Source organism: Protopterus annectens, chromosome 1.part0 (genome assembly GCF_019279795.1).
Source record: "Protopterus annectens isolate FY-2018-M chromosome 1.part0, PAN1.0, whole genome shotgun sequence".
NCBI lineage: Eukaryota > Metazoa > Chordata > Ceratodontiformes > Protopteridae > Protopterus > Protopterus annectens.
The window spans coordinates 269,363,596-269,383,130 of NC_056725.1; positions in this window are offsets into that span (position 1 = coordinate 269,363,596).

Below are 19,535 nucleotides of genomic sequence, written 5' to 3' on the forward strand. Positions count from 1 at the left end.
GTAACGAGCTATTTCAGATGGTCACACTTAATATGTGTGTATATGTGTGTGTGTGTGTGTGTGTGTGTGTGTGTGTGTGTGTGTGTGTGTGTTTGTGTGTGAAAATTCCCATATTAAATACACCTGGTGGCTAGAGGGTAAAAAGAGCCTAAAGTCCCTAGCCACCACCACTTCTGAATTATAGCCTTATATTTTTGATCTGTTCCTCATAAAATCTGTGGTTTTCAGGATTGTGGCAAATCACTGAAGGACTGAATTCACTAAATAATGACAGGCCTTTGAATTTCAGACTTCATATTCTTCAGAAACTAAATGGTAACACAAAGCCTTTTATTATTATTATTAGCAATTTTCCAAGTTTATAAGCTCAGTGTTTGAAATGTGTCCCTATTTTGGGGCTGTATTCCCCCATTATTGGCATTGTTTAGGTTTTTTGTGCTTAAGAGGTTGAGACTACCTAGAGCTATGGTGACAAGTGAGAAGTGAATTCACTAAATGATAGCCATTTAAGTTTCAGTCTCCTATCTTTCAGGAAGCTGTTCATTTGGCATAGTGGTATGTTGCTCTGCATGCAGTACACAGGGGTCTGGGTTCAAGACTTACCAGTGAAATGCATTGTGGTAACACAACATTTTATTCTAACAACTTTCCAAAATGTTGTCCCGCCAAAAAAAATGAAATTGAAAATAAGTGTGAGAAGCTGTGTAAGATACATGTGGCTTACACTGTCATTCTATTTACACACACACACACACACACACACACACACACACACACACACACACATATATATATATATATATATATATATATATATATATATATATATAGATAGATAGATATATAGTGTGGGTGTGTGGAAGTAGACTTTTATGATGGACATGTTCTGAATTGGGTAGTTTTGTCATTATTGGTTCATGCATTTTGTTTCATTGCCTACTGGAAAAATGTTCAAACAATAAGTTTAAAAAGTGTTCCTCTGTCTAACAAGTGTACTGTATTATTATACAAGGAATATAATTTAATAAAGTCAGAAAGGTGTAGCAAAGTACACATATATGTTTCTTATTTTGTGTGCAAGGGGCCAATGATTTGAAAACAGCCCAAAGGTAATCTTTATCCACCACTGGTCAGATGCATTTTCTTTGGATGTGATGTGAGGGTTTCAATGATGTTTCAATGAATATGAGTTTCAATGGCAGAGATGTTTTAATGGCAGAGAAGTTTTAATACCAAGTCTGTTTCCATTGTGAGACAGTATTGCTTTGTTTAGCAGATGATTTAGTGTTTGTGCATTGTGCTATAAAATGTAAAAATAAAATCCAGATCATTATAGAATTAATGCAGTATGTACACATTAATGTTTATGGTAAATGGGGTGAAATAGAGAGGTAATGGGACATTTTTAATGGCTGCATGGGGACTCTGGTGTCATATTTCAGTTTTCTGTTCTTCAGTTAGCATTTGAAAGTTAGTATCCCACAATTCCAATGAAGTGGGTGGGGTTACATAATTAATTATGCAAATTTGATGTTAATCAGCATACAGATTTATACCTATTTTTCATGGGCCTTGTCCAGATTTTTGATGTTTCCAGGTTGAGAGGTATGGATGGGATGGGTATGTTGATTATTGTTGGAGAAATGGTGGGGGGAGAGAAAGATGTCAATTAACAACTAGTATATTCCTATAGTCCACATTAATTTCCTAGTCAGTGCTGTTATCTGTACCTTACATGTCTAACTATACTAGCCTATAGCCTTACTTTGGACAGTGATATGGCTGTTGGCATCGTTACACATTAACTGGTTTTACCTGCAGTATACACCTCTTACCTGGTTTGCCTGTGGAGGGAATGTTTGTTAACATTAACTAGCTGCTTCTACACATACTCCCAGATTCCGGGTTGATGTTGTGCACATAGCTATCCAACTCTTTTTGCACAGACTCTGGCCATGTGTTGCCCACATGCTGGTGTGTTGGGTCCATATCTAGAATATTGCCCTCTTCCATCTTTAGTGACCTGACACACACACATACATGCTTTCCTACACAGTTATATTATGTAGCACGGTGTGGGTGACAGTGATCAGTGATACTTTATTATTCAGAGAAAATGCAACACTCATCTGTTACTGTACCACACTGGTCACAGCTTGACAACATGGGAGTGTAGATAGGACCTACTTGAAATATTACTCTCTTAACAGTTTTGGGGGTTGCTACAGTGACAGTTGTGTTCTCATAGATGTTTGACAAACACTTGTATTCCCTGTTTGCTGACTAAACATCTGGGATCATCTCACAGACTTACCAGGGGGACAGGGGGACGGGCAGCCGATATGGGCCCATATGATGGACATTTTGTACTCATCTGTACAGTTGTGGGGTATGATTCTGTATACAGCCTACTTCCACTCCTGGTATTCAGACCATGGCTGTGTCTGCTACAACTTAAACACTGTCCATAACAAAGTTGTGTCTGCTATATATGTATTGCTGTATATCTCCTATCTGCTTTCTGTCTTATTAATCCCCTGTGCTTTTGCATTCTGACCTTGTATTACAAAACTCTTATACAGATTTCCTAGACAGTTATATGTTGTAGCACAATGTGGGTGACAGTGATGTGTAATACCTCATTATTCAGAGCAATGCATCAGTGGCAATGCCATACAATACCAATGTGAATAGTACCAGTACTGGGTATCATTATTGTATTTCTGGGCACAGTGTTGGTATCTTGACAGACCTGTGGGAGAAATGTTTATTAGCACTACCTGAATGTTCCCACACACAGTACCAGATTCCATATTACTATTATGCACATGCATCTCACTCTGTTACTGTACACACTCTGAACACAGCTTGACAAGCTGGAGTATAAATGGGACATACGTGGCTTCTTAGTCTCATAAGGTATTTGGGAGTTGCTTGTGTGCCAGCTTTGTTCTCATAGATGTGTGTCAGTCAGTTGCATTTCCTGTTTGCTGTCTATACATCTGGGATCATCCCACTGATTTTCCAGGGGGACAGGTTGATAGGCAACAGATATGGGCCACTTTACTAGACATTCTGGACATATATGTACAGTTGTGGGGTATGATTCTGTATGCAGAATACTACCACTGGCAGGATTCAAACCATGGCTGTGTGTGCTGAAAATAACAATAGTTCACATCTCAGTTGCATGTGATATTCACTTTTTTTGTAATCTGCATTTTCCCTGTTTACTGTCTATGTGTCTCTCAGTTGTACTAAATGGCTTCTGGGGATTACACCTGCCATATACAGGCATTCCTACACATTCAATTTATGATGCACGGTGTGGGTAACAGTGCTTAATACAACAGTACTATTACATGATTGCAAATCTACATTGCCATATGATACCAGAGTATACACATGCAGTCCAGCAGTTAGACCTTTATTGTCAGGCTATTACACTTTTATTGACATGCAAAAAATATGAGACTTTTCCTGCCATATTCTCTAGTGTATGCAGTACTTGCCTTGAACAATACAGGGTTTATACAGACAATTAATTTACTACTACTTTCAGTTTTATTTCCTATGACAGTAAATGCATGAGTATTACTGACCTGCCTCACATCACAACCTCGCCAGGCAACTGACGTGGGCCTCCTGGTTCGTGGCCCACTCCATTGCAGCTGTGGGGGACATAAGAGAAATATTTAGCCATAACTATCCATGATATACCTGAGCTGGCAATTATTACAAACATACTGGGGTGATACTTACACACAACTGCAACATCCCCTGCCACGCTAGCCTCTTGGAGCCACTCTTCCAAAATGTCCCCCTTACACCACTTCAGGTCGACATAGTGATGCCTGACCTGCTCCCCAGTTTGGGGTATACCAGTGGCACTGGTGAGGTCACAGGCGAGACTGTCCCAGGCCTCTGCCTTATATTGGAAGCCCTGGTACTGGCCCTGCAGCAGTCTCTGATCATGATCTTTGCAAGGAGTCCTGCCATGACCTTAGTCTCCTGGATGCATCAGCGCTGTGCCCGAAAGTGCACACCTTCTCCTCTTACTGCTTTTATACCTGCAAGGGGAAGCTACAACCAGTTATGAGATGTATTCCCACCTCTTGGATTCAAGTAGGGCCCATTTCACGCACTTTTCTGTGATTGGACGGTTTTGAAAAGGCTAGGCTATGGGGAAACCTGCTTACTAGGGTTGGCATTGTTTAAAGGGGTATAACACTGGGCACATTGAGTTAGCTGGCCTACATATTGCTTACACCTCCTAAGCTGGCCTGTGCAATGCTAAGTATTGCTTACATTAGACTTTGCATTATAATTCCTTTCTGGCATTGAATTATTATTCATTACACCATATACGTATTCCTGGTATCCATGATTCATTTGTGCATACAATGTATGGGGTCCTTGTGTTTTATTGGGGACTTCAGCACTCTATTATAATTACACCTGACTTCTGGCCTTACTGCTGTACTCCAGTTCACATATTTATGTTATGTAGTGGGTTAAGGCACATATGTCTGTATACTGCTTCCTTTCACAGGATCAGTTTGGTTTTACTATGGTGAACATTTGTTTGCTGATACCTCACTCTTCTGTACTGGTTTGGTGGTTAACTACTGTGACTGTGGTGTATTGGGTCTTGGGTTCGAGACCTGCATGGCTGTTTACTTTGTTGCTGGGCAGAACAAGGGCCATTGGATAGAGAGTGATTAAGGCACTTTTGAGCATTTGTAAGCAGGTTTGCGCAGGTTTGCATGAGGGTAAGCAATGCTAACCTCCGGTTACATATGATTATAGGGAGTTAGCTTCATAATTGCTTAACCTGTGTGTGCATTGCTTACTTCCATAAAAACGGGCTTAAACCCACTTACTAGTGCTTAAATATGCTTACTACTGAATAGTGGTGCTTAAACCTGCTTACTAGTGCTTTCTTCATTATGATACTGACACCTCACATGTGCATTTACCGCAGTACTCCAGTTCATAAAAATATATTATTTAGTGGATTATGCAACATAAATATTAGTCATAATGTGCTTTGCCATGGAAAATGGAATGTGCTGCCGTGGGACTTGAACCGGGAATGCCTACTCATAAGGCGAATGCTCTGCCCACTACACTATTGCTATGCTGCTTCATCTGCATATATTTTCCTTATCCTCTTCAGCCATTTAAGCTGCATTAACTGTAGCTAAGTGATGGGCACACCCACGCACTTACGGTTAGCTTTACTCAGATTTAAAAAAAAAAAAAATTAAAAGGGTTTGTTCATTTTATTTATGTATACATTTGTTGCTGTTGTACACAAGGGGGACTATTGGTGGGGATATGCTGACACCTATGAGCGGTCTTACTCATTTATTACCCCATTCTGCTGTTCTTGCTTGCGGGGGCATGTATATTCTGAAAGCACTGCTCTCAGACACGCCCCATGCACTCTTGCTCGCTCCATGTAAGACTAGGAGCTCAGGCAGCGCGCCTCATTACTATGCATGGTGCACTGCCATCCCACTCTTAAATGGCCACCTCTGTGCAGCACTAAGCTAGTCCTACATCGAAGAATAATAAATCTTGGGGAAAGTGTTATGTTAGATCTTGGTTAGTGAATAACATTCACAATAGTATATCTATAGTGGTCTCAGGAACTGTGGTGCCAGTATTTTAGACCAAGTCATACCAATAATTTGTTTTTGTTAAAACCTGCTGCTTAAAAGGAGAAAATCTTATTAAGAAAAACTGGACCATGTTACTGTTGAAACAAAGTGGAAGAGTTTTGAATCATGGTTAAGGTCTTCACATCATACACACAAGATAGACACATAGTTTGATTCTATCCTCAGGCTGTTGGTTAAGCTCAAGTGGCACTACAAGGCAGTTAGCCTAGTATTCACCTATGAAGCCATGAGATCTCATATGCCTAAAATTTCATACTTTTACTTACAGGTGTAGGTATATGAAGGAAATGTAGGACAGCAGCACTGCATACTGCAATTATTGTGAAGTCATAAAATGCAAGGATTTTTACAATTATGTAACTTTTGAGCAGTATATCTGGTTAGACCTGGAGCAGCAGCAGCATAATCTGCAAAATGCATTGTATTTTAGCAGTAGACAACTACTGGGTGTGAGTGCTGTAGCATTTGTCCACAGCAATAGTCAACTACTGGGTGTGGGTGCTGCAGGATTTGTCCACAGCAATAGTCAACTACTGGGTGTGAGTGCTGTAGCATTTGTCCACAGCAATAGTCAACTACTGGGTGTGGGTGCTGTAGGATTTGTACACAGCAATAGTCAACTACTGGGTGTGGATGCTGTAGGATTTGTCCACAGCAATAGTCATCTACTGGGAGTGAATGCTGTAGCATTTGCCCACAATAATAGTCAACTACTGGGTGCGGGTGCTGTAGGATTTGTACACAGCAATAGTTAACTGCTGGGTGTGGATGCTGTAGGATTTGTCCACAGCAATAGTCAACTACTGGGTGTGGGTGCTGTAGCATTTGTCCACAACAATAGTCAACTACTGGGTGTGGATGCTGTAGCATTTGTCCACAGCACAGTCAGTTACCGGGTGTGAGTGCTGTAGTTTTTTTTCACAGCAATAGTCAACTACTGGGTGTGGATGCTGTAGGATTTGTACACAGCATAGTCAACTGCTGGGTGTGGGTGCTGTAGCATTTGTCCACAGCAATAGTCAACTACTGGGTGTGGATGCTGTAGCATTTGTCCACAGCACAGTCAGTTACTGGGTGTGTGTGCTGTAGGATTTGTCCACAGCAAGTCAACTGCTGGGTGTGGATGCTGTAGGATTTGTACAAAGCATAGTCAGCTACTGGGTGTAGGTGATGTAGGATTTGTATACAGCAATAGTTAACTACTGGGTGTGGGCGCTGTAGGATTTCTACACAGCAATAGTCAATTACTGGGTATGGGTGCTGCAGGATTTCTACACAGCAATAGTGAACTACTGGATATGGGTGCGGTAGGATTTGTCCACAGCTGGTGTGGTTTGATCATGAGGACAAAGTCCTAATGGTTACAAAAGCCATCATTGGGTAAATCATGTATTACCTTTTGTAGACTACAGCTATTATACAATAACATTATTTAAAAAAAAAACTTACCTTTTTCAAAGTCACTGCATAAAAGCATTTCAGTGTTCCTTTATGTTTTTGTTGAGTGGGGGGGGGGGGGGGCAAATGATGTACTTCACGTGCATTTGTCATGTGTGTACCAGCATTTGCTTGGTACAGCAAAGCTACTTTTTCTTTAATTGTATGTTTACATGTATCAATTAGCCATGATACTTTTTCCAGTACAAATACTGAAGCTGATAGAGTGCCTCTGATGCCCTATTGCATGCTGCTAAATGATGTGATGCATTTTTAAATGTTGCCCAATAGTGTATAAGGGTAGGAAAATAAGCTGTATTAAGCCCAATAGGTGGGAATACAGCATTATCCATTGGATTTCTGTCTCTGAAGGATATTATGGGAGGCTTTGGTGAGGGTTCACGCTTTCGGGTGCAGAGTTGGGGCATTCTGAATTCCAGGGTCATGGTCAAACTCCTAGTAAAAAAACATAAAGATCAGCTGCTGCAGGGAGGTTTCCAGGGCTCAGAGTGCAAGGCAGAGGCCTGGGACTGGCTGGCAATGGAACTCACCAGGTATCCCCAAACAGGTTAGTAGTGTTATCACCACCATGATGACTTGAAGAGGTGAAAGTGGGATATCTTGGACACCTGGGTCCAAGAAACTCAGGCATGGAATGCCTCACAAGCATGTAAATACTTTTACCTTTGTTTTTACCAATATCTAATCTGAATGTCTGCTAAACTGGTATGCATAATGGTGTATTCTCTCCCAACAGCTGCAGAGGAGATGGCTTGCAGCTTCAAGGTACATGCCAGATTCTTGGCCAGGTTGCACAATGGATGTGGTGAGTACCGATGTATTATGATAGCTGTAGTGAAATAAGCAAGAAAGAGTAAAGCATTACCTGCAATAAAGTATATACACTAAAGTTTGCATTGCAATAAATGTGGACTTAGAGCTGTAGTGCAATAAATGAATAATGCCAACTGTAGGGCAATAAAAACATGAAACAATACAATTACCTGCATTAAAGTATATACAATAAAGTTTGTAGTGCAATAACTGTGGAAGTAGAGCTCTATTGCAAGACCTGAATAATGACAACTGTTGTCCAATAAAAACTCAAAACAATACCAGAAACTGCATTAAATTATATACAATAAAGTCTGTAGTGCAATAAGTATTTCAAGAAATGAATAATGCCAACTGTTCTACAATAACACATGAATCAATACCAATATCACCAAGGTAAATTGTGTACATCAGGATTGCCTTGTTTTAACCAGTACAGTACAACTGTATGCATTCAGGCTGTAAGGTAAGGTGCTGCAGTCAAGCTTAACACTGTAATAGCTTTAGAATAAATAATATAATGGCTGCCAAATGTCTTGCTTAACACATACAGTACTGTTCAAGGTTGCTTCTAGCCCAATATTGTTTGCATAATGCTCTGTCATCTACAAACAGCAGGTAAGCAAGGGATATGGGTGAAGTAGCCCACGCCATGATCTGATAAGGTTTGTTGATTTCACAGATATTTCAAGCCAATAACAATGTATTGTGCACACCTGCATTCTATATACTAATGTATAGATTACCTACTATCTCTGTTATGCTTGTATTTCATGCATGTGTGTTCTACTGTCACTGCAGTCTAGTATAAAACTGCAGTACTACTACCAGGTCATATATTGGTTGCACATAAGCTCTAGCAAATATCACTCAGTCAGTAATCAGCAGTGACTCAGTAGCTCAGTTTGTTACATACTCTGTTTTATTTTCCACACACAGACCAGGGTTCTAATCCAGTTCTATGTAGCACTAAATATTACAGTATCAGTCACGCAATGTTTACAGATTCTCTTTCCACTGGAACTACAGGTAAATGGGTGAGGTAGCACATATTATGAGTAAATAATTGTGTGTTTAGATGTCACAGACTGTTAAAACCATTAGCAAGAATGTGAAAATACAGCATAACATAAAGGAAATATATATAATAATAATAATAATAATAATAATAATAATAAAATGAAATAAATAAAATGTGTAATCTTGATACGGTTGTATGCCTGCTGTTTCTGTTAAAAGTCGCTGCAGCCAATTCATACATTCCATGCAGATGTCCTCTGCAGTGACTGCTATTGGGTTTTATCCCATGCCTGGCAAGCAGGGCATGATAGTTGTTTAGTTTCTGTACTGTAGACATACATGCTCTCAAGTATCATACTGTCATGTAATATAATTAGTAGTGCATAATTCATCTTTCACAGGATTACCATCAAAATGATTACTTAAATTGCAAAGTATCATCCATCAGCCCACAGTACACCTTGGTTTTTATATAGGTCCACCTGATGTGCAGCTGTTCTGTCTAATTGCATACCCACAGTTGTTACTGCTTGGCCCATACCGTCCCATGTGAATAGCTTGAGAGGTATGTAGGGGCTACAGCAGCTATAGGGGACTTGTACAAATAAAAAAAGGACAGACCGGTAAAGTAAAGAATAGTACTGTTGTCAAGTAAATAGCCTATAATGGTATGAATGGACTATTTTTCTTTCTCTCCCCACCCCTTATCTTAATTTATTTATTATTGTTATCCATTGGTTATGGTTTACTATTAACATATGTTGTTAAAATAACTGTATTTTGGGGCATGTGTATTATTATTGTTATGTATTACAATGGTTGCATATTAATATATCTTGTTGAATTACCTATTTTGTTGCCCTTATGCTGTAACTAACCCCACTTAACCTCACCTATACCTCTGTCTATTCACATTCTACAATCTCTACTTAGGGAGTGTATTGACATCACTTCTAATTCTTGTAAATATTAAAACATTCTAAGTTTTCAGCACTGTGACTAAACTGTTTGTGTGCTTATATTTTTAGTAGACATTTTCTTATGTGACAACTATAATTTGTTCTGTATGCCAACAACGAAGGTTCAAGGAACTCAACACTAGAAGAAAGACAGCACCAAAAACTGTTCCCAGAACAACCCTTGATCCACGAATATGTCACAAAGAACTTCTTTTATTGAAATACAAAACGAAGGTTGAGCCCTTTCATCTACCCAATGTAGATTTCATCAGAACACTGAATATATCAAACCTTGTCTCTTAAATACTTTGAAATTCCCGCCTAAAACACCACCTAACCAAGGCTGTATATATGGGTTTTACCAAATCTATGTTCTTATGTCTTTAAAACTTAATGGTACGCATCACTCATCAGGCCCATAATTGAATACAATGCCCCATTTGGGATGTACCTTACCCGACACCTGTAGCAACTGGAAAGACCCCAAAAGTACCTCACCAAGAGGATCAAAGGACTCAAACAGATGCCCTAAGCAGTTAGGCTAAAGAAACTCCAGTTCTACTCAGTTGCTTACCACCTACTCAGAGGCGATCTGTGCCTGACGTATAAGGCCATGATCAAACCAGAATTAATGGACATGCTCCACCTCAAGAAATCTAAATCCCTTAGAGCTACACGCTCCAGGGACTTAAACCTCAGCACAGAAATAAATAGGACATGCTGGAGGGACAGATTCATATCCCAGAGGCTCCCCTCACTCTGGAACAAAATCCCAATCCATGTTAGGCAAAGCCCATCAATGACCCTCTTCAAGAGAAATCTTGATGAGTGGATGGGATATCGTAGGTTTACCCCTGGGATCTCTTCTGTGTCCCTACTAGACAGAGGCACAGTAAACTAACCTTAAAAGGGCTATCTTCTGTGACCTACTATACAGAGGCACAGTCAACTAATCTAAAAGGGTGGCGAAAGCCAAACACGCTCTGGCTAGGCTTATAAATGCCCTAGGCCAGATAGCCTAGTATCAACCTATGAACCTATGAACATTTCAGTTTGTACTCTATTTTATGTTATGTATAATTTTTCTTTTACTTTTTATTGCTGTAGACATTATGGGAGCTTTTCTCCTCAGATCTCCACTGAAAATATATATTTTTTTGTAACTCAGCTGGACCAACCCGGTTAACAAATCTAAAATAAAATAAAATATTACTGGCATGCTGTTAACATACTGACTGTTCATTTATTGTTGTGTTTGACATAATATTCATTGATATGTAATTGGGTTAATTCCACTGGTCTTGCATGCTGTTATTGCTAACAATGTTTTGTTCATAACTAACCTATATTTATTGCCATACCTCCATCACCACAGCACCTCAGTGTAGGCTGATTCCCGTTGATCTGCCTAACTTGCCTCAACTGGAAATGGCACTGGGTCCTAGAACATCTGGGACCCAGGCCAGTTGTGCCCCCTTGACTACCCCTGTACCATCTGTGGCATCAGGTGGAATTGTCTCAAGGGAAGGGGTGGGGACTCCCTCTGGGAGCTGTGGCAGAGGGGATAGAGTCACCCAAGAGCAATTGCTGGTCATGGTACACTAAAAAGTTAATTGGACCTATGAACATGGCCTGCACAAGATTGAGGACGCAATGGCAAACCTGGTGGGGCAGGCTGGCGCTGGCACCCAGCATTCAGCACAGCCACATTCAGGGCAGTGAACGAACAGTGTCAACTGCCCATGTATGGGGATATCAGTCATGCCGCTGCCATCTAGAGGCACATGTAACTCTGATTCTACAACACCCTCTCCATGCAAAGAATTTACACCTTTTATGTGTCACACACCACACCTGCCTGCTGTCTTGTCTGTCATATCTGTCTGCTATTGCTTCATCTCCTACCCAACTTACCTCCTCACATGTACCTTTGTCCCTTCCCCAACATTCCACTCTCTTCTTAAAAAAAAAGGGCAACTGTCCCAGAAAAAAAAATATTGCCTCAAACATAGCTCTCCATTTTGCACGTGCCCACTGGACACAACTAATTTGATCCAATTGGCCTGACAACATATTTATGTTGTTCTCACCCCTCTTTCTAAGGTTTGAGAGTCTAACATTATCTATAAAACCTATCAAAATGGACAGCTGTTGCTGCAAAAGAAATGGATAGCTATGGTTCTTTCCTACACCTTTCCTGCACATCCCTACCTGCCTTTCACAAGGCTTTTCTCCCAGCTTGTCCCAATTTCCCCATTTTCCTATTAACCCCTTTTTCTTTATATTTTTAGCACAGGTTTGTGTGGATTTACGTGGAGCGCCATGGTGTGGCGAGCCACTCCACTTCGCTTAGCTCAGCTTAAATAAGCTTTAATGAGCTTTAAAGAGCTTTAATATCAATATGTGCCTATTAAATTGTTAATCACATGTAGAAAATAAACACATCCTTCAAGTGTCAAACCCAGGCTTCTCTTAACTATAGCACACTGCCTTAATCCACCACATTACATATGCTTTAAGTTAAATAGGTGTTACCAGCAAAACAAACTGCTTGCTACTCATGGTCAGTATGCATGTGACAGAAGTAAAAAAAAAAAAAACTAATGTGAAAACTGGGAGTGTATTCTGGATTCTAGTGCAGTAATGAATAATAATAAAGGCATACACATGGATGTAAGTGAGGCCTGTGATAGCAGATATATGTGCCCTTTTATTAGAAACTTGTGGAAAGACACATGCTAAGGCAGCAATGGCAAAGTACATGTACAACTAGTACCCTGGTGCAGAAATCCAACCATATAAAGCCACACACATACTCACTGATGTAGAAATGTTTCTCACAGCCTGTATATAAGCACATATATCTTGCAAATGCAGAAGCTTTTGTAGTGTCTCAATAGCTCAAGCAGATGAATGCCTTGTATGCAGTGCATTTGCCACACAGAGTCCTGGGTTAAAATCCAGTGTTGTTTCATACTTCAATTACATTATTGTGAAGACAGCAAGTAAGGATTGAATCATGCAATCTTACTCCCTACAGGTTACTACTACTTAATTAACTCCTACCCAGTTTTGCAAGACAAAGGCCTGCAGGCAGAGACACAATCCACATATCCATATAGCCTAACTATATTTCACCTACTACTCTGTTAGTTGCACTGTTGCATAACAGATGTACCTTAATCACATGCCCTGATTGCACTGTATAGAATACCGTTATCCATAATGATAGGCCTGACACAGCTGACACAGTGACACATACAGCTTAGAAATCGGGAACCAATGGTCAAGGCAAAGAAAATATAAACTGGTTTAGTGTACCACAGTTTATTAAATGCTTTCATCAAAAGACTTCATCAGAAAACACAATTCACTTGTAAGACCAACATATAAATAATCAAACCAATCAAGTAATTAATTCATTAATACAATTTACTTGATGTAAAAACATTTTAAAAAGACAAAACCTGAAAACAAGACCATGCGAAAAATGTTAAACACAAAAAAGAAGGTGTTAAAATCTTAATCAAGATAAGTGATTAAATCCATATGTTTATTCAGATTTAATTTTCTATGTTTTAAAAAACATTTGATGTTAACAGTCTTGTTTAACCCAGGCTTCGTATCAGCACCAAGTTTAATCTGCCATATTGTCTCTATCTATTCAAGGTAGTTTTTAAAACCTTCCACTTACACACCTATTTTAAATCACACCATTAAAGTTTTTGAGGAGGTTTGCCTGCAGGAGCTTTCTGAATTTTTAAAAACAAAGGGGAAGTGGGTTGACAATTTAACCCACATAGAGCATAAGGCCCTAAGTGAACTTAGAAAAAAATCCCACCTCAGATTTATGAAGAGTGACAAAGGGGAAAACACCGTCGTTATGAATGTAGCTAAATATAAAGAAAATATGTTAAACATTCTAAGTTACATAGATGAGTGTGAGAAAGTGTGTTTATTTGACATACACCATAGTTACCAGAACATCTATTCATTTTTATATGAAGCTTTAATGACTGGGGATATGGATTTTAAAATGTATGATTTTTGTGTTGTTGAGAAACCTAAGGTTGGGGTGCTATTTGGCATTCCCAAAATTCATAAGGACTTGGTTAATCCCCATTTTAGACCCATTGTTTCCTCTCCACATTCCATAACAGAAGGAATTGCTTTAGTGGTTGATGCTTTATTAAACACCTTGCTACAGGATTCTAAGTCTTATTTGAAAGACTCGTGGGATTTTTTTGAATGAATTAAGGATATTTTTTGAGACAGTTGACTTAAATTTGGATGAGCATGTCATGTTTTCTATTGACGTTGTATCTTTATTTACTTGTATCCCTCATGAGGAGGGAGTTGAAGCTGTTCGTAGTTTTCTAACCAATCATTCGAAAATGAAAGCAGGAACCATTTCTCCAGTTTGTAGTTTGGTGGACATAGTTTTAAACAATTTCTTTTTATTTGATGACACTTACTACAAGCAAAAAGGAGGGGTTGCTATGGGGTCAGCAGCTGCCCTGCATATGCCAATGTAGTTATGGCTTGGTGGGAAACAAATGTTTTAGTTGAAATTGGGAAGTATTATAAGATATTTTTTTATTCCAGGTTTGTAGATGACCTTTTTTTTATTATTGAAGGTACACCAGATATGGTGGATGTTTTCTTGGTTGACGTCAATAAGTCTTCTGAATTTTTAAAATTTGTATTAAGTGAAAGAGACCATTTTGGTAACTTTTTAGATGTCACTCTTTGGTGGGATAACATGGAAAATAAGTTTCAGAGTCTAATTTTTCGTAAAAAGACCTTTACTAATGGTAATTTACATTATAACAGCAATCACCCCAAACATGTAAAGAAAAACATTCCTAAGGGACAATACATTAGAGCTTGTCTTATGACACCTAAGGACAGTGATCTATTAAAAGAATTTGAACTTATTACAGCAATGTTTGTTAATATGTTGATATGATGAAATGTATTTGAACAGTTTGAGACTTGATATTCTTAACAAACAAAACTTATTATATCCAGCCTTATTGAGGGCACCTTTAATAACATCTAGGGAATCTGGTGACAACATCTTTAACAGTGGTTATTATGGTGTTGTATGTTCACTTGACATGACGGTTGACAGCTTTGGTATTACGAATTTAGTGGAAAAAATCTGGAATATTTTAAAAGGAAATTCAGATTTAGTTAAGGTCTTTGGGGATCTACCTAAGTTTGTTTATAAGAATCATTCTAATTTTAAAAGGTTACTAGAAAATGACCATTTAGGTTGTAAGGATAATCGACACTTAACACATAGGAAAGGCATGTACAAATGCGAACAATGTAACTTCTGTAGGTACATCTCTGAAGGGCATTATGTTATGTTAGAACATTTGAATGTGACATTTGAAGTTCCTGGCTTTGTTAATTGTTTAACTAGGGGGGTTGTTTACATTAGTTTGTGTAGTGGTTGTTTGGCATTCTACGTGGGTATGACTACTCGTAGTCTGCGAGAATGCATAAGAGAACACATTTACAGCATTAAGACTAAGAATTCTAGAAATGCCTTATGCAGACATTCCCTGGAATGTGTGAAACACAAGAAATTTATTTTTTCTATCTTGGAAGTCGGTCAAATGGATTTGAGGGGTAGGATTTTAAAAACTACCTCGAACAGAGAGAGACCACATGGCAGATTAAACTTGGTGATGTTATGAAGCCTGGGTTAAACAAGTCTGTTAATATCAAATGTTTTTTAAAACATTGAAAATTAAATCTGAATAAACATATGGATTTAATCTCTTATCTTGATTAAGATTATAACACCTTCTTTTTTGTGTTTAACATTTTTTGTATGGTCTTGTTTTCAGGTGTTTTCTTTTTAAAATGTTTTTACATCAAGTGATTTGAATTAACGATTTAATTACTTGATTGGTTTGATTATTTATATGTTGGTTTTACAAGTGGATTGTGTTTTCTGATGAAGTCTTTTGACGAAAGCGTTTAATAAACTGTAGTACGCTAAACCAGTTTATATTTTCTTTGCCTTAACCATTGGTTCCCGATTTTTGTTTCTTTGTATTTTATCTGGTTCGCACCTTTTTTATAGTGACACATACAGCTTGTTGTCCACCAAAGTTTTCACACTCCCCATTATTTGTTGTAGGCTGCAGCCTGTAGCATACAGAGCTGTATGTAAATGTAGCTGCTACAGACCTACCATACCTCCCAAGCCCCTAGAACAAAGGATTGCACCTACTGTCTGTGATGCTGTAGTCTCCACGCGTCAGTAATGTCCATCTCAAAAACTAAGAAAGGGGACAAGGCCTACATGAAGGCCTTATATATTGCACTGTGGTGACATGTCATTGGCTAATGATAGTGCAATACAGCTGCTTGGCTGCAAGTAGCAATTCTGAGCCATAGATTGGTGCAGATGCAATTACTTGTTAATGAGGAGTACCTAAAAAAAGGCAAGCAGATGGTTATGGGGAACAGGTCTGTATGAGACTTAACACACACACAAAGTGTATTATCAAAAGATTACTAGAAGCAAAGTTTAACAAAGGAGTACTGCACTCCACCATGTATGTAATAGATTTTACCATATAACAAGATGCAGATGGGATGATGGAGGTTTGCGGAATAGGGATTACAGTACTAAGCCTGTCTTACATCTATGGTACTGACATGTCATTTATACTCTGCTGTCCTACACCTACAGGCATGCCTCTCAACTGTCCCTGATTTCAATCACATCTCAGCTCTGTCCTTGTCAATCCCACCAGTTGGCTGTTGTAGGAAAGCTGGTGGATTATACATAGTACATAGTGACAATAAGGGAGGGTGTACACCTCTGTAAGGGTCTATATTACATCACCGACCACTTAAAAAAGCAAACGGTGATTAATCGACCCTATGTAAGTGAAAGCTTACAATTTCAAACTGTCAGACCACTAATTTTTTTTTCTAGGGAAAAAAAATCACTGTTTCAAAACACATACACACAACACAATCACACCTAACAAACAGCAATCCACACACATACACCTAAATTCCTACACCTAACCCTACACTAAACTATACACACACCACTAACTATCCACTTACCTTAACCCAAACCCTAACCCTAAGGTCCATCACTATCGCACACTCACCTCACCCACTCCCTAACCCTAAGTCACCTAACCCACCCTAACCCTCACGTCCACACAATCGCACACATACCTAACCCATGCCCTAACCCTAACTCACCTAACCCGCCCTAACCCTCAAGTCCACATACTCACACACTTATCTGAACTCGACCCGTAACTTTCCACAACAGCACTAAAAATACCGAAGCAACAGAAACGGACAACTGAATTCTTTCCCTAGGAAAAAAATTGGTTTTCTGTTGCTTCGATATTTTAAGCTTTTGCTGCATAGGGGTTGATATTAGAACATTCGAAGGTTTGAAACTTCGATGTTCTAATATAGACCCCCGTGTAATGTCAAACGATGTACTGTAATTCACCTCCTCTCATTCTGTCCATGTCTCACATAATTAGTTCTAACATTGTAAAACTGTCTCTGAATGTCCCTGATGTACTCTCGCTAAGTCCTATAATTAATGGGGGGACAAAGGCCCAAACTCAGTGACAGTATTTATGTATTGTTCATACAAAGTAAGAACATGAATAGACTTATCTGATATTGCTGTAGCGTAACTGTGTTCTGAAGGGTATGACATGTGAAACTCAGATGTCTGTCTTCATTTTCTGACATCAGCCATCAATGATTTGCCAACCATTTGTCAGAAATCCACAGGTTTGTGTGAAAATCATCAAGACAATGGGCAAACTTCTTGATAGTCTGTAAACATCTGTATAATTGAGAGGTATGATGCCTACAGGGAACATATACTACAGCAGACTTAGATTGCTTTCTGCCATTGTGGTACACTGGTGTTGCTGGACTGTCCCAAATTAGTCATTGTAATAGCACACTGCTATTTGTCTGACAATGACTGCATGACATATTAGTGGTAATTTTCCTGTAAGGGGCACACCTCAGTAGACTGCAGTGATGTGTGTAGGAACATACATCAGAATCTGTCAGTGCACACAGGGACATACCCCAGTATTGCTACTATCTTGTTGATAACCACTTACTGTGTTGCAAGACTGTGGGGTATGATGTGTGAGGGAGCAGTGGACAGTGCAGGCCATTATTGGTGTGCTGGATCTGGTCCTATAATGTGCTCTCCTCTTGTTGTCTTTCAGGAACCATGTACCGCAGGAGACATGCACCCTTTTCAGCTGCCTAAATTACATTTTACTGAATGGACTGAGACACTACCATCAGATCTTGCTGTCCATGGGTAGGCACAATTGGGAACAGAGGGCAGCATTTTGGGCATACCTTGTGCGGGCTGTCAATCAGATTCCCAACAGGATAGGACCTATGAGCAGGTCTGGCACCAGGCCACAGATATGATGAATGCTGCATGACAAAGGGCAGCTGCTGTTGCCAAGAATCATGTCATCACCAGTGGAGGGCCTGCGATGGAACAGCCACTCTCAGCCACAGATGAATTCCTGGTAAACCTAGGAACAACCAACAGCTCCCAGGCATCCATCACACCATGCATTGCAGAGGTGGATGCGACAGTTCCCACAGAAGAGGAATGTCCAGGTAAGCTTCTAATGTTCATCAGTATAATATTGTATCAGTCATTGTGGCAGGTTGTACATTCCAGTACATGAGTGTCAGGTCTATGTGCATTGGGGGGGGGGATTTATGCTCAGTTGTGCACACATACCCAGAATGTCAGCAATATTGCTTATTACAGTAGCTACTGTACATGTGGATATATGCACAAATTACCTTGTAGTGCCACACTAGTTGGTGGTGCTGATTATACCTCTCCCTCATCTTTACATAGGTCCATCAGGCGTGTGGTGCTCTACCTGGTAAGTGTGATACTGTTGTGTTAACGATCATGTATACCCTAAGAAAGTTAAGGGCCATCATTTTGCCCTATGTACAACTGTTGTGCTTAGCCAGAGTAGGATATTTGTATGTTCCATTCTGGAGCAGTTAACTACAGTTCATAGAGTGGATAATGACAAGTGGGTAATTGTACAAATGTTAACACATTTGCACTTATAGTTATGAGAAACTACGCAGCCTGCTATACATGAAGCAAGTACTCCATGATGCCTATTTAAACACAACAGGGAGATGGTACATACCTGAGGTAGTGGTACCACTAGTGACATGTCATTCTCAGTATAGGTGTACTGGGTTTTATTTTTAGTTCTGTCACATACACTGTCATATTGCGTACCTTACAGGTGTATTTTACCAGCAACATTAACTGGATGTAATTGAGGTGCAAGTTATAATGGGCCTGACTTGTCTGTGTATGTTGTTGTGAGTTTGCCTGATGTACATGAGAGCAGAGATCTGAAGATGAGGGACTTGCATTGCAGTTGTGGATCCTCATATGTATGAGTCTGTGTGGATTACCATACATAATAGTGCAGGTAGTAATTAATGTACTGCCGTTGTTTTGCTTCTCATAGGTGACCGGGGGATTTGGCTTCTGTCCCCCTCACAACCT